Source organism: Chrysochloris asiatica, unplaced genomic scaffold (genome assembly GCF_000296735.1).
Source record: "Chrysochloris asiatica unplaced genomic scaffold, ChrAsi1.0 scaffold00016, whole genome shotgun sequence".
NCBI classification, from domain to species: Eukaryota; Metazoa; Chordata; class Mammalia; order Afrosoricida; family Chrysochloridae; genus Chrysochloris; species Chrysochloris asiatica.
Genome location: NW_006408534.1, coordinates 10,452,388 through 10,462,759, shown reverse-complemented (window position 1 = coordinate 10,462,759; position 10,372 = coordinate 10,452,388).

The window sequence follows — 10,372 nt, the reverse complement described above, 5'->3', positions numbered from 1 at the left end:
TTTCTTCCTGTATTTTTCGTCATTTTTTGCTTCCTTTCTGTATGATATTCTTGATATCACCACTCAGCTCTTTTGGTTTTCAGTCATTAGTGTTCATTCTTGAGAGGGTCTCTAAACTCAGATGGGATATGTTCAGTCATATTTTGACTCTCATTTGTTGTTGTTAGGTGCCATCGAGTTAGTACTGATTCATAGTGACCTTATACATAACAGAACAAAAAACTGCTTGATCATGCCCCAACCTTACAATCTTTGCTATGCTTGAGCCCATTGCTACTTACACTGTGCCAGTCCATCTTGGTGGGGATCTTTCTCTTTTTATCCACCCTTCACATTACCAAGCATGATGTCCTTCTCCAGGGACTGGCCCCTCCTGATAATATGCCTGAAGTATGAATTATGTGATAGTGTACATGGGAGAAGATTAGTTTATCACAGGTTTCTAATGAGTCTTCTTAATCTTAATGCCACATTTTTCTTCATATAATCCATCTTCTCAGATTATATGCTAAGCATACAGATTGAATAATTATGGTAAAGGAATACAAACCTGGTGCACACCTTTCAAAATTTCAAACTGTTCAGTGTTCCCTCTTTCTGTTAGAAAAACTGCCTCATGGTTGTACATATACAGGTTCCTTAAGAGCACAATTATGTTCTGGAATACACTTACTCTGCAATGATGTCCATAGCTTGCCATAATCCACACAATCGAAGGTCTTTGAGTAGACATTAAGACACAAGTAAACATCTTTTTGATATTCCCTGTCAGACCCATCAGATGATAGCAATTATATTCTTCTGACAGTTCCCTGTCAATGTATTGTTGCAGCCATTTTAAAATCATCTTTAGCAAAACTTTACTTGCATGTGCTATTAATGATCTTGTTTGCTTATTTCTGCATTCTATTGGATCACCTCTTTTTTGGATTGGGCACATATATGGATCTCTTCTAATCAATTGTCCAGATAGTTGTCTTCCAAATTTCTTGGCATCGATAATTAAGTACCTCCAATGCTCCATCAGTTTGTTGAAATACTTCAATTTGTATTCCATCAATTCCTGGCACTGTGTTCTTTGCCAATACCTTCAGTGCATGTTGGACTTCTTCCTTCAGTATCATTGGTTCTTGATCATATGCTATCTCTTGAAATGGACTGGAACTAGCTTAATGGCACTTAACAATAACAACAATGCCTAGAATGTCAATCTTTATTTATTCCATTTCATTTTTGATAATTTCCAGTTTTCCTAGATTCATACATCGTACATTCCATATTCTGATTATGAATGGATGTTTGTAGCTGTTTCTTCTCATTTTGACTGTAGCAAAGTGTTGGAAGCTTTACTTCATTTGTGTCATCAAGGTCAACTCTACTTTGAGGAGGCAGCTCTTCCCCACACACATTTGAGCCTTCCTACCTGAAGTTTTAGATGTAACCACAAGGTCGGAGGTTTGAACCCATCAGCCACTCCTTAGGAGAAAGATGATGCTTTCTGCTCCACAAAGATTTATAGTCTTAGAAATTCTATACAGTTGAAATGCTATGAGTTGAAACTGATTAGACAGTTTAACAACAGCAATATATATTTATACACACACACACACACACACACACACACACACACAGGGAGCTCTGGTAACATAATGAATTATGAGTTGGGCTGCTAATTGCAAGGTCAGCAGTTCAAATCTACCAGCTGCTCCACAGGAGAAAGATGAAGCTTTCTGATCCTGTAAAGATTTAGAACTTCTCTAGAAAGAATTTCTCCTTGGAAACGCTGTACAGGGATGCTATGAGTTGGAACCGACTCCATGGCACATAACCACGTATGTATGCTGTTGTTTGTTGTTAAGTGCCATCAAGTCAATTCCTACTCATAGCGACCCTGTATAGGGTTTCTGAGGAGTGGCTGGTGAGTTTGAATTACTGACTTTGTGGTTCAAACGGACCTTGTGGTCTAGTGCTTATCCTACAGTGCCACACCAGGAAGCCATATACACTTTTGTTATTATTAAGTACTATGAGGTCAGATCCAACTCATAGTGGACCTGAATAACGTTTCTCAGGTTGTCCGTCTTTGTAAGAGCAGAAAGCCTCATCTTTCTCCTACGGAGCAACTGGTGGACTGAAATCACCAACCCTGTGGTTCACAGTCCATTATTTATTGTACAGAGCCACCACACTTCTATGTATATAGAAAGAGTCCTGGGGCGGTCCTGTAGAGTAAGCACTGGACTACAAACCACAAGATTGCTGGTTCAAACCCACCAGTCGCTCCTTGGAAATTCTATACAGGGTTGCAATGAGTCAGAATCGATTCGATGACACTAACAACAACAAATCTTCAGCAAGTCACTTTCCAACTCTGATTAAAAATAAGCTGTCATTTTTAGTGACAAGCTCAGTGGTTCGAGTCCATTTTAGTGACAAGCTCAGTGGTTCAAGACCACCAGCAGCTCCATGGGAGAAAGATGAGGTTTTCTGCTCCCACAAAGATTTACAGCCTGAGAAACCCTATACAGGTTTGCTGAGTTGGATCCAATTTGACGGCACTTAACAATTCTGTAATACTCAGAGTGTTAAGTGTTACACATCGCTGCCCTCTTGAGTCTTCTCAGCTGTCCTCATATTGAAGCTGAGGAAACGTGAGCTCAGAGGCATGGTGGCTTTTCCGTGGCTACCCAACTGTTCATTGACCAACACTTGCTCTTGGTCACTGTTCTGCCTCAGCTGACTGTCAAATTCTTGGTAATGATGACACTCCTCCCTGGGATGAATCTGAGATGAGCCCTGTGTGAAAAGATCCTTTGAAGAGGCTTCTATAAATGTTGTTATTTTATTAAGTGAAAGATTGGAAAGTTATTGCATAAAGACTTATGTATTAAACAATCTTTGTCTACTGGAGGGCAATAAACAACTCAAGATAGTGTGTTGTTTCCAGGATGTGAGAAAACTATTACAATCTATAGCTTTTTTTTTTCTTACCTAAACGATCATAATATTTTTGTGCAGTGTTTAAGCAGAAATGTATTATTGTTCATAAAAATATCCCTATAGTTATAACAACAAAAACAATCCATGTATTATATATTTACCCTATAAAGCTAAAACTCTATACAAATTTACTTTTTTTTTTTTTTTCCATCTTCTAATGCATTCTGGTCAGATCTATCTTTTTTTCTTTAAAGTTTTAATTGTGAATTGAGTGAAAGTTTACATGGGAGAACATCAGTTTTATATTCATCCTGTCATATTTTGTTTCATTGTAAGATTACAATTCCCTCCATGTATCATCATTCTACAGCATTTGCTTCCATTCCCTGTTTTTTTGGGGGGGGTTTTTGGATGCACACTGAAGCACTCAGGAATATATAACCATTCAAACAACCAAAAGGTACACCCCAAACCTTGCCCCGACCCCTCGCGGGCCATCAGCACACAGACCCTCTCCTTCCCTGAGTCCAGAGATCCCAGCTGCTCCATCTCTCCACTTCATTGTCTCTGCCTCCATCTCTGGCATCACTGCTTCTCTGGATATGGTCCCAAACTCCATAGAGGTATAATTTTAAACAATTACACTTCAAATCACATGGTTTTATCTGCATACACTACAAGCACCTGCTGTTTTCGTTGTTGCCGCTGATTTTTGTGGCATTTTCTTGAGTTTTAGCTACAATATTTTGGTAAATAGTATTTGTGAGCCTATATCAATAAGTTTAGGGAGTGCAGTGACTCTATAAGATAAGCATAGAACTACAAACCACAAGGTTAGCAGTTTGAGCCCACTTGCTGCTCTGAGGGAGAAAGATGAGGGTTTCTGCTCCTACAAACATTTAAAATCCTCGATAAACCCCAGGGTTGCTATGAGTTGGAATCGACTCGATGACTCTTAAACAACAACAGCAAATCAATAAATTTTTTTGAGAATGAAGTAGTAATTAAAGGGAAAGAAGGAAAAAAGCCATAAAAGATTCTGTTGTTCCTAATAATGCTATCATTCAATGTAGAAAGATTTTACAAGATGATTGTGTTGTTAGCATTCATATAATCTAAGAAATTATAGATGTAAGCAATTTACAACTATATTTATCACTGATTATTCTATGATTAAAATTGATAGTATATGTTACTAAGGATTCTGCATGGACTGATATGGGGCTTGTTACTGCACGGACTGATATGGGGCTTGTTACTGCTCGGACTGATACCACTGGCTGTGGAAGCAGGAGACGTGTGTGGCGTGGATCCTTTGGTGTTCTGGTTTTCTAATGCACAGCCAGGTCCATCCCTCTTGGCCTATCCCCTGCCCTTCTAGCCCAGAGCCTGACCTACTGCAGCAGCGGATGGAGCACAAAGGAACACATGCAGCCCCTCCTGAGGTCCTGCGGAGGATGGAGCACAGCACGGACCTCAAGAGCTTAAATCCCCACTTGGCCATTCATTAACTGTGGGACCTGGGGCAAGTTGCTTAACCTTCTTGAACTCCCATTTTCCCGTCTGCAAAATGAAGATTATAATACCTACTTCATAGGGTTGTTGTAAGGATTACGTGAGGTAATATACTTAAAGTGACTCAAACGCAGTAAACATGCCTAATGATTAAAGCTATTATTATTTAGCTACACTTCCTTATTATAATAGGGAGGTGGAACCCAGAGAGTCAAAGCCTATCCAAGGCTATATGGCTATTGAGTGGCAGACTGAACTTCCTCTGGGACAATCATTTCAAGCCTTTTCTTGGTCCAAGAATCCCTAACAGATCAGATGATCAGAGAGTCTCACATTTCAAACTCTCAACCCCATTTGGCAATGGCATTAGAAAGTCAGAGGCTGCTACTGTTTCCTAGTTCTGCTTCTAATTTGCCAGGCAAACTGGGAGGATTTGGCTCAGCTCTCCCTGAAGTGCCCTCCTCATGTGAGATAGCTGTGTTCCTGAACTTGCTCCACACACTGATTGGGCTCCATGAGAGACTGAAGATGGCAAAGCTCCTGGCTAATGCCTTATTAGGGTGTCAGCCAGGGTGGTAACACCTCCATGGACTTCCTCCTGTACCAGACCACACAGAATCCTTTAGTAACGTTTGCCCTCAATTTCATTTTAATCACAGAATAATATGTCATAAATACAGTTGTAAATTGCTTGTGTATACTGTTTCCTAGATTATATGAATGCTAACAACAAAATTGTTTTGTAAATTGTAGCCAGAATCCAATTCTAGTTGCTTCTCTCCACCCTGCTTCTCCAGAGTGGAAACAGGATTGCTCTGACTTTGTGACATCTATCCTCTCTGTTATGGATTGAATTGTATCTTCCAAAAATACGTGTTATAAATCCTTACCTCTATACCTGTGGATGTAATCCCATTTGGGATAGGGGTTTCTTTGTTCTGTGGATGAACCATATCCCTGCAGGGTGTGTCCTAAACCCCTAATCATTTGTGAGTGATAGAAAGTATGGCACAGACAGAGACAAAGCAGCATATGTGAGGATCACCCAGGAATGCCAAGAAGAATGCTGGAGAAGCGAAGACAAGGATCCCACCCCCACCCCAAGTGGACACAGAAAACCTTACCCTAGAGTTGGTGACCTGACCTTGGTCTGCTAACCCTCTGAACTCTGAGAAAACAAATTTCTGTTTCTTAAAGCTACCCACTTGTGGTATTTATTGCAACAGCACTAAGAAATGAAGACACCCTCCTTCTCAAACATGTGCTCATTTAAAGTGAACTAAAAGTAATTCTATTTGGAAAAGTGCACAATAGTTCCGGAGATAATGACAGACAACCCGACAGAGCCAGGGAGTTGTGACCCACATGAAACTGCCTCTGATGCCCCGACTTGAGCATTTGATGGCCAGCAGAGGTAGCCATCAGTCTTAGCCCTGGGCAGAGTCTCCAGCTAGTGTCTCTCCCACTTCTTTCTGTCCCCTCCTTCTGTCCTGTGAGCCATGGCTACTGCCTTTTCAGAGCCCCACTCCCATAACCACTACCACCTCTGTAGCGGTCCCCCTTCCCTTTGTCACAAACCCAGGTGCCAGGGTAGGAATATGGTGGGATGAGGACACAGAAGGAGGCCTCGCCTGCCTGGCTCAGCTGGGAGGTACACAATGACCACAATACTTACCTAGGTCTCACAATGCAACAAGCACTGCTCTAAGCATTTAATACACTGTAGTCTATGAGGTAGTGGTAGTGGTGGTTATGTGTCATGGAGTTGGTTCTGTCTCATAGCAATCCTGTACAGGGTTTCTGAGAGCAGAAAGCTTCATCTTTCTCCCATGGAATAGCAAGTAGTTTCAAACTGTTGACCCTGAGGTTAGCAGCCCAATTCATAACCACTACACTACCAGAGCTCCTATGTCTGTGAGGTAGGTATTATTACTCTATTTTAGAGATGAGGAAACCAAGACACAGAGAAGCTAAGTAACTCATCCAAGGTCACACAGCTAAACAGTGGCAGAACAGGGATTTAAGTCCAGCACTCGATTTAAGTCCAGTGTCATGGGAACACTAGAGTTGGCCAGCCACCAATATAATCCCTGCGGACCCTACCAATTCTTCCCTTCCTCATGATATGGCTATGCACTTTCTTCAGGTCAGGACAGGCCACATGTGGCAGATGGTCACAGGTCAAAGTCCCTCTGCTTGCTTTTCCTCACTTGTAGGTTCAGCTCCATCCTGGTTTGGGGACCCACCAAGGATTTCATGCAAAGTCACATAGATGCCAGGATGACCAGGGTCAGGTCTTGGCAGCTGCCTCAGCATCACTTGGAAACCTGGTCTGGGCTCAGCCTGAGGCACCTGGTCCAGCTTCAGACTGCCTGGGCTGCTCCCTCAGCACAAACCCCAATAATGCTGTCTAAACCCGTCTTCCTGCACCTTGGAAGTGTTTTGGGCTGAATTGGTAGACGGGACAATGAAAGGCCCAGAATTACTGTCTGGGGCTGTGGCCTGGCTCCTGCTTTCTTCATTATCTTTCCCCTGTCTGTACCAGCTGCCCTAATCCCAAACCCCTGCCAGCTTCTCTCAGGCTCATTTTCACCCATCCAGCATGTCTTTTTCCATCAAAATGCACACCCTCAGCTCACAGCTACTGAAGTCATGCCTTTGAAACCTGCTGAACATACTGCCTGACCTGCAGGGGCCCAGTAAGGAGGAGATGCCCTTTCTTTTGCCCACTCTCTCTCCTTCTGGGCTTCAGTCTCAACTTCACATCATCAGTCTGTGTCCAGGCAGACTGCTGTGGCCCGTTGTCATCTGTAATCCCCTTCTCTACCTAGGAAAAAATCTTCTTCTGGGTAACCACTCAGTATACATATTACCTCCTCTACAGCCTTCTGGGATCCCCCAGGCAGAGAGGGCCTCCCACCCCAGCTTTTACAATGCTCTGCTCCCACTTCTAATAGTGACTGAGAGGTTTTAAGACTGTCGATTTGTTTGATGTTCCTAGACTGAGTTCCATAAAGTAGAGTATTTTTCTCTTTTCTTTTGAATCACTTAAAAAAATTATTTAATTATACAAGTGATTCATGAATATGTGCATATTGTAAAATATTAAAACAATGCACAAAAAGCATAAACCACAATTCTATCCCTACAAAACACTATAGCTAATAGTTTGTGAGTTACTTTGTCCCTGTATTTATTTTCTCTCTGAATAAACTTATTCAGTAGGGCTTTTAATATGTATATATAAATGGGGTTCATCTATATGCACTGTTCTATTATTTGCTTTTTTTCAGTTGATAATGGCCCTCCAAAGATGCTCAGGAGTCCTGGTGTGGCACTATAGGCTAGGAATTAGACTACTAAACACAAGGTCAGAGGAAATCCTATACAAGGGTCGCTATGAGTCGGAACCAACTCTATGGAACTTAACAACAACAACAGCAGGGATACCCATGTCCTAATTCTTGAAACCTGTAAACATGTGACTTTACAGGGCAAAAGTGACTTTGCAGATGATATTAAATTAAGGATCTTGTAATGGCAAAGATACCCTGTATTACCAGGATGGGTTCAATGTAATCATAAAGTCTTTAAAAGTGGAAGGCAGGAAGGACAGAGTCAGAGAGAAGGAGAGAGAGAGAAATGTAAGATGCTATAGTGTTGGCTTTGAAATAGAGGAAGGGACCAAGAGCCAAGGGATGCAGATACCTCCAGAAACTGGAAAAACCAAGGAAATTCATTCTCCCATCAGAGTCTACTGAAAGAACCAGCCTGGCTGGTATTTTATCTTAAGTCCAATGAAACTGATTTCGGACTTCTGAACTACAGGATTGTAAAACAGCTTTATGATATTTTAAGCTAATAAATTTGCAGCAATTTGTTACAGCAGCAATGGGAAACAAATACAGTGGGTATACAGACAAAAAAATAATAGTAATGGGTGTAAGTCCCCTCCCCCGCAAAAATAAATTCATTCCTGTTGAGTCCATTCCAACTCACAGCGACCCTGTAGGACAGAGTCCAACTGCCTCATAGAGTTTCCAAGGCTGTAATCTTTACAGAAGTAGACGGCCACATAGTTCTCTTATTGAGCAGTTGGTGGGTTCAAACCACCAACCTTTCAGTTAACAGCCAAATGCTTTAACCATTGCACCACCGTGGAGGGTCTTCATTAATGGTGGTTGTTGTTGTTAAGTGCCATCGAGTCGGTTCCGACCCATAGTGACCCTGTACAGGGTTTCCGAGGGTGTAAATCTTTACGGGAGTAGAAAGCCTCATCTTTATGGTAGCAATTGACATTTATTGAGTGTGTACTATAAGCTAGGGAGCCCTCATGTGACACTATAGGGGTAAGCACTGGACTGCTAACCACAGGTCAGTGGTTCAAAATCACCAGCTACTCCTTAGAAACCCTATACAGGGTTGCTATGAGTCGGAACTGACTCTACAACACTTAACAACATAAGCTATGTGCTAGCATAATATAAATCATTATGTGGATTATTTTAGTCAATCTCTATAATAGCCTAGTGAATTAGAATCATTATTGTCATAATTTTACAGATTGGTAACTTGCCCAAATTCACACAGCAAGTAAGTGGTAGAACCAGATCTGGGAACTGTCTGTTCATATCCTTTGCCCATTTTTCCTATGAGGTGGTTGTTCTTTTTGGTGTTTAGGGTCCATGGGTACTCAGTAAACATTTATTGACTGAAGGAATGAGCAGCTTCAGAACTCCTAGAAGAACATGGGCCAGTCTGGGCCAACCCCATTTAACTCAAGTTGGCAGTGAATCTCTCACGGCAAAACCCAAAACCAAGCAGGAGGGGTAGTAGGGAGGCGAGGTGACCTCTCTAATTCCCAACTGTTCACAAGTCCTGAAGCCTTTCTAGATAAGAGGGTGATCTATCCATTTTCCCCTAACCTTCAGGAAAGTATAACAGACAATTTTGGAGCTTGGGATGCCCCACAGGCAGTGCTGGGATGTTAGTGTCAAACCATTCCTCCTGAAAATCCAATTTCAAACACTCAAATGTTCCTCCCTTAGTGTGAAACTTGCCTTGATCCAGCCTAATGATTTATTTGGTCACTGTGACAAAGAGGACAGTTGCCCATGTGGCCTAGGCAGGTCTGACTGGCAGACAAAATCAATGGTGGTGTCTTAGCTACCTCTCAGGGAGGTTAAATAAATAGTCCAAAACACTCAGGACTCAGAGCACCAGACAAGCCTTTCATGTCAGACTCTTACCTTGAAATGGGTCTTTGTCCATTCTCCCCAACGCTATCTCAGTCTGTATCTCAGTCTGTAACAACGAGAGACAGACATTAAGCAAAAACTCTATCTTGATCTAGTATGGCACCAGTAGAGAGGAATCAGGAGCTTGAATAGAAGCTGAGAACATCACTCTCACCTCAGATCACAGGCTCTTGATGTTGGAAATAGTCTAAACATCATGTTGTCTGTTCTTCTCACTGGCAATCCTCTAGTTAAATTTCCTCTATAATATTCCCAGGGAAGAATGGTTACTCAGGCTCTGTCTGAACTCCTCCAGTGATGGAGAATTTGCCACCCCCAAAAGCAGCCTGTAACATCTCTAGGCAGTTCCTTATAGCCAAAGACTTCATCTTTTCACGGTCCTTCCGTACATTGTGTCCATCTGCTTCCCTGAACTCTTCCTTCTTGGTCCCCATGAAGATGACCGCTCTCGGCTCCTTATGGCTTTTCAAATATTTAAAGGCAGCAAATAGGTCACTTTGAGGACTAAGCCATGGTATTTTCAATCACCTCATATGCATGGGAAAGCTGGACAATGAATAAGAAAGACTGAAGAATTTATGCATTTGAGTTATAGTGTTGGCGAAGAATATTGAATATACTGCCAGAAGAACAAACAAATCTGCTAGGAATAAGAACAG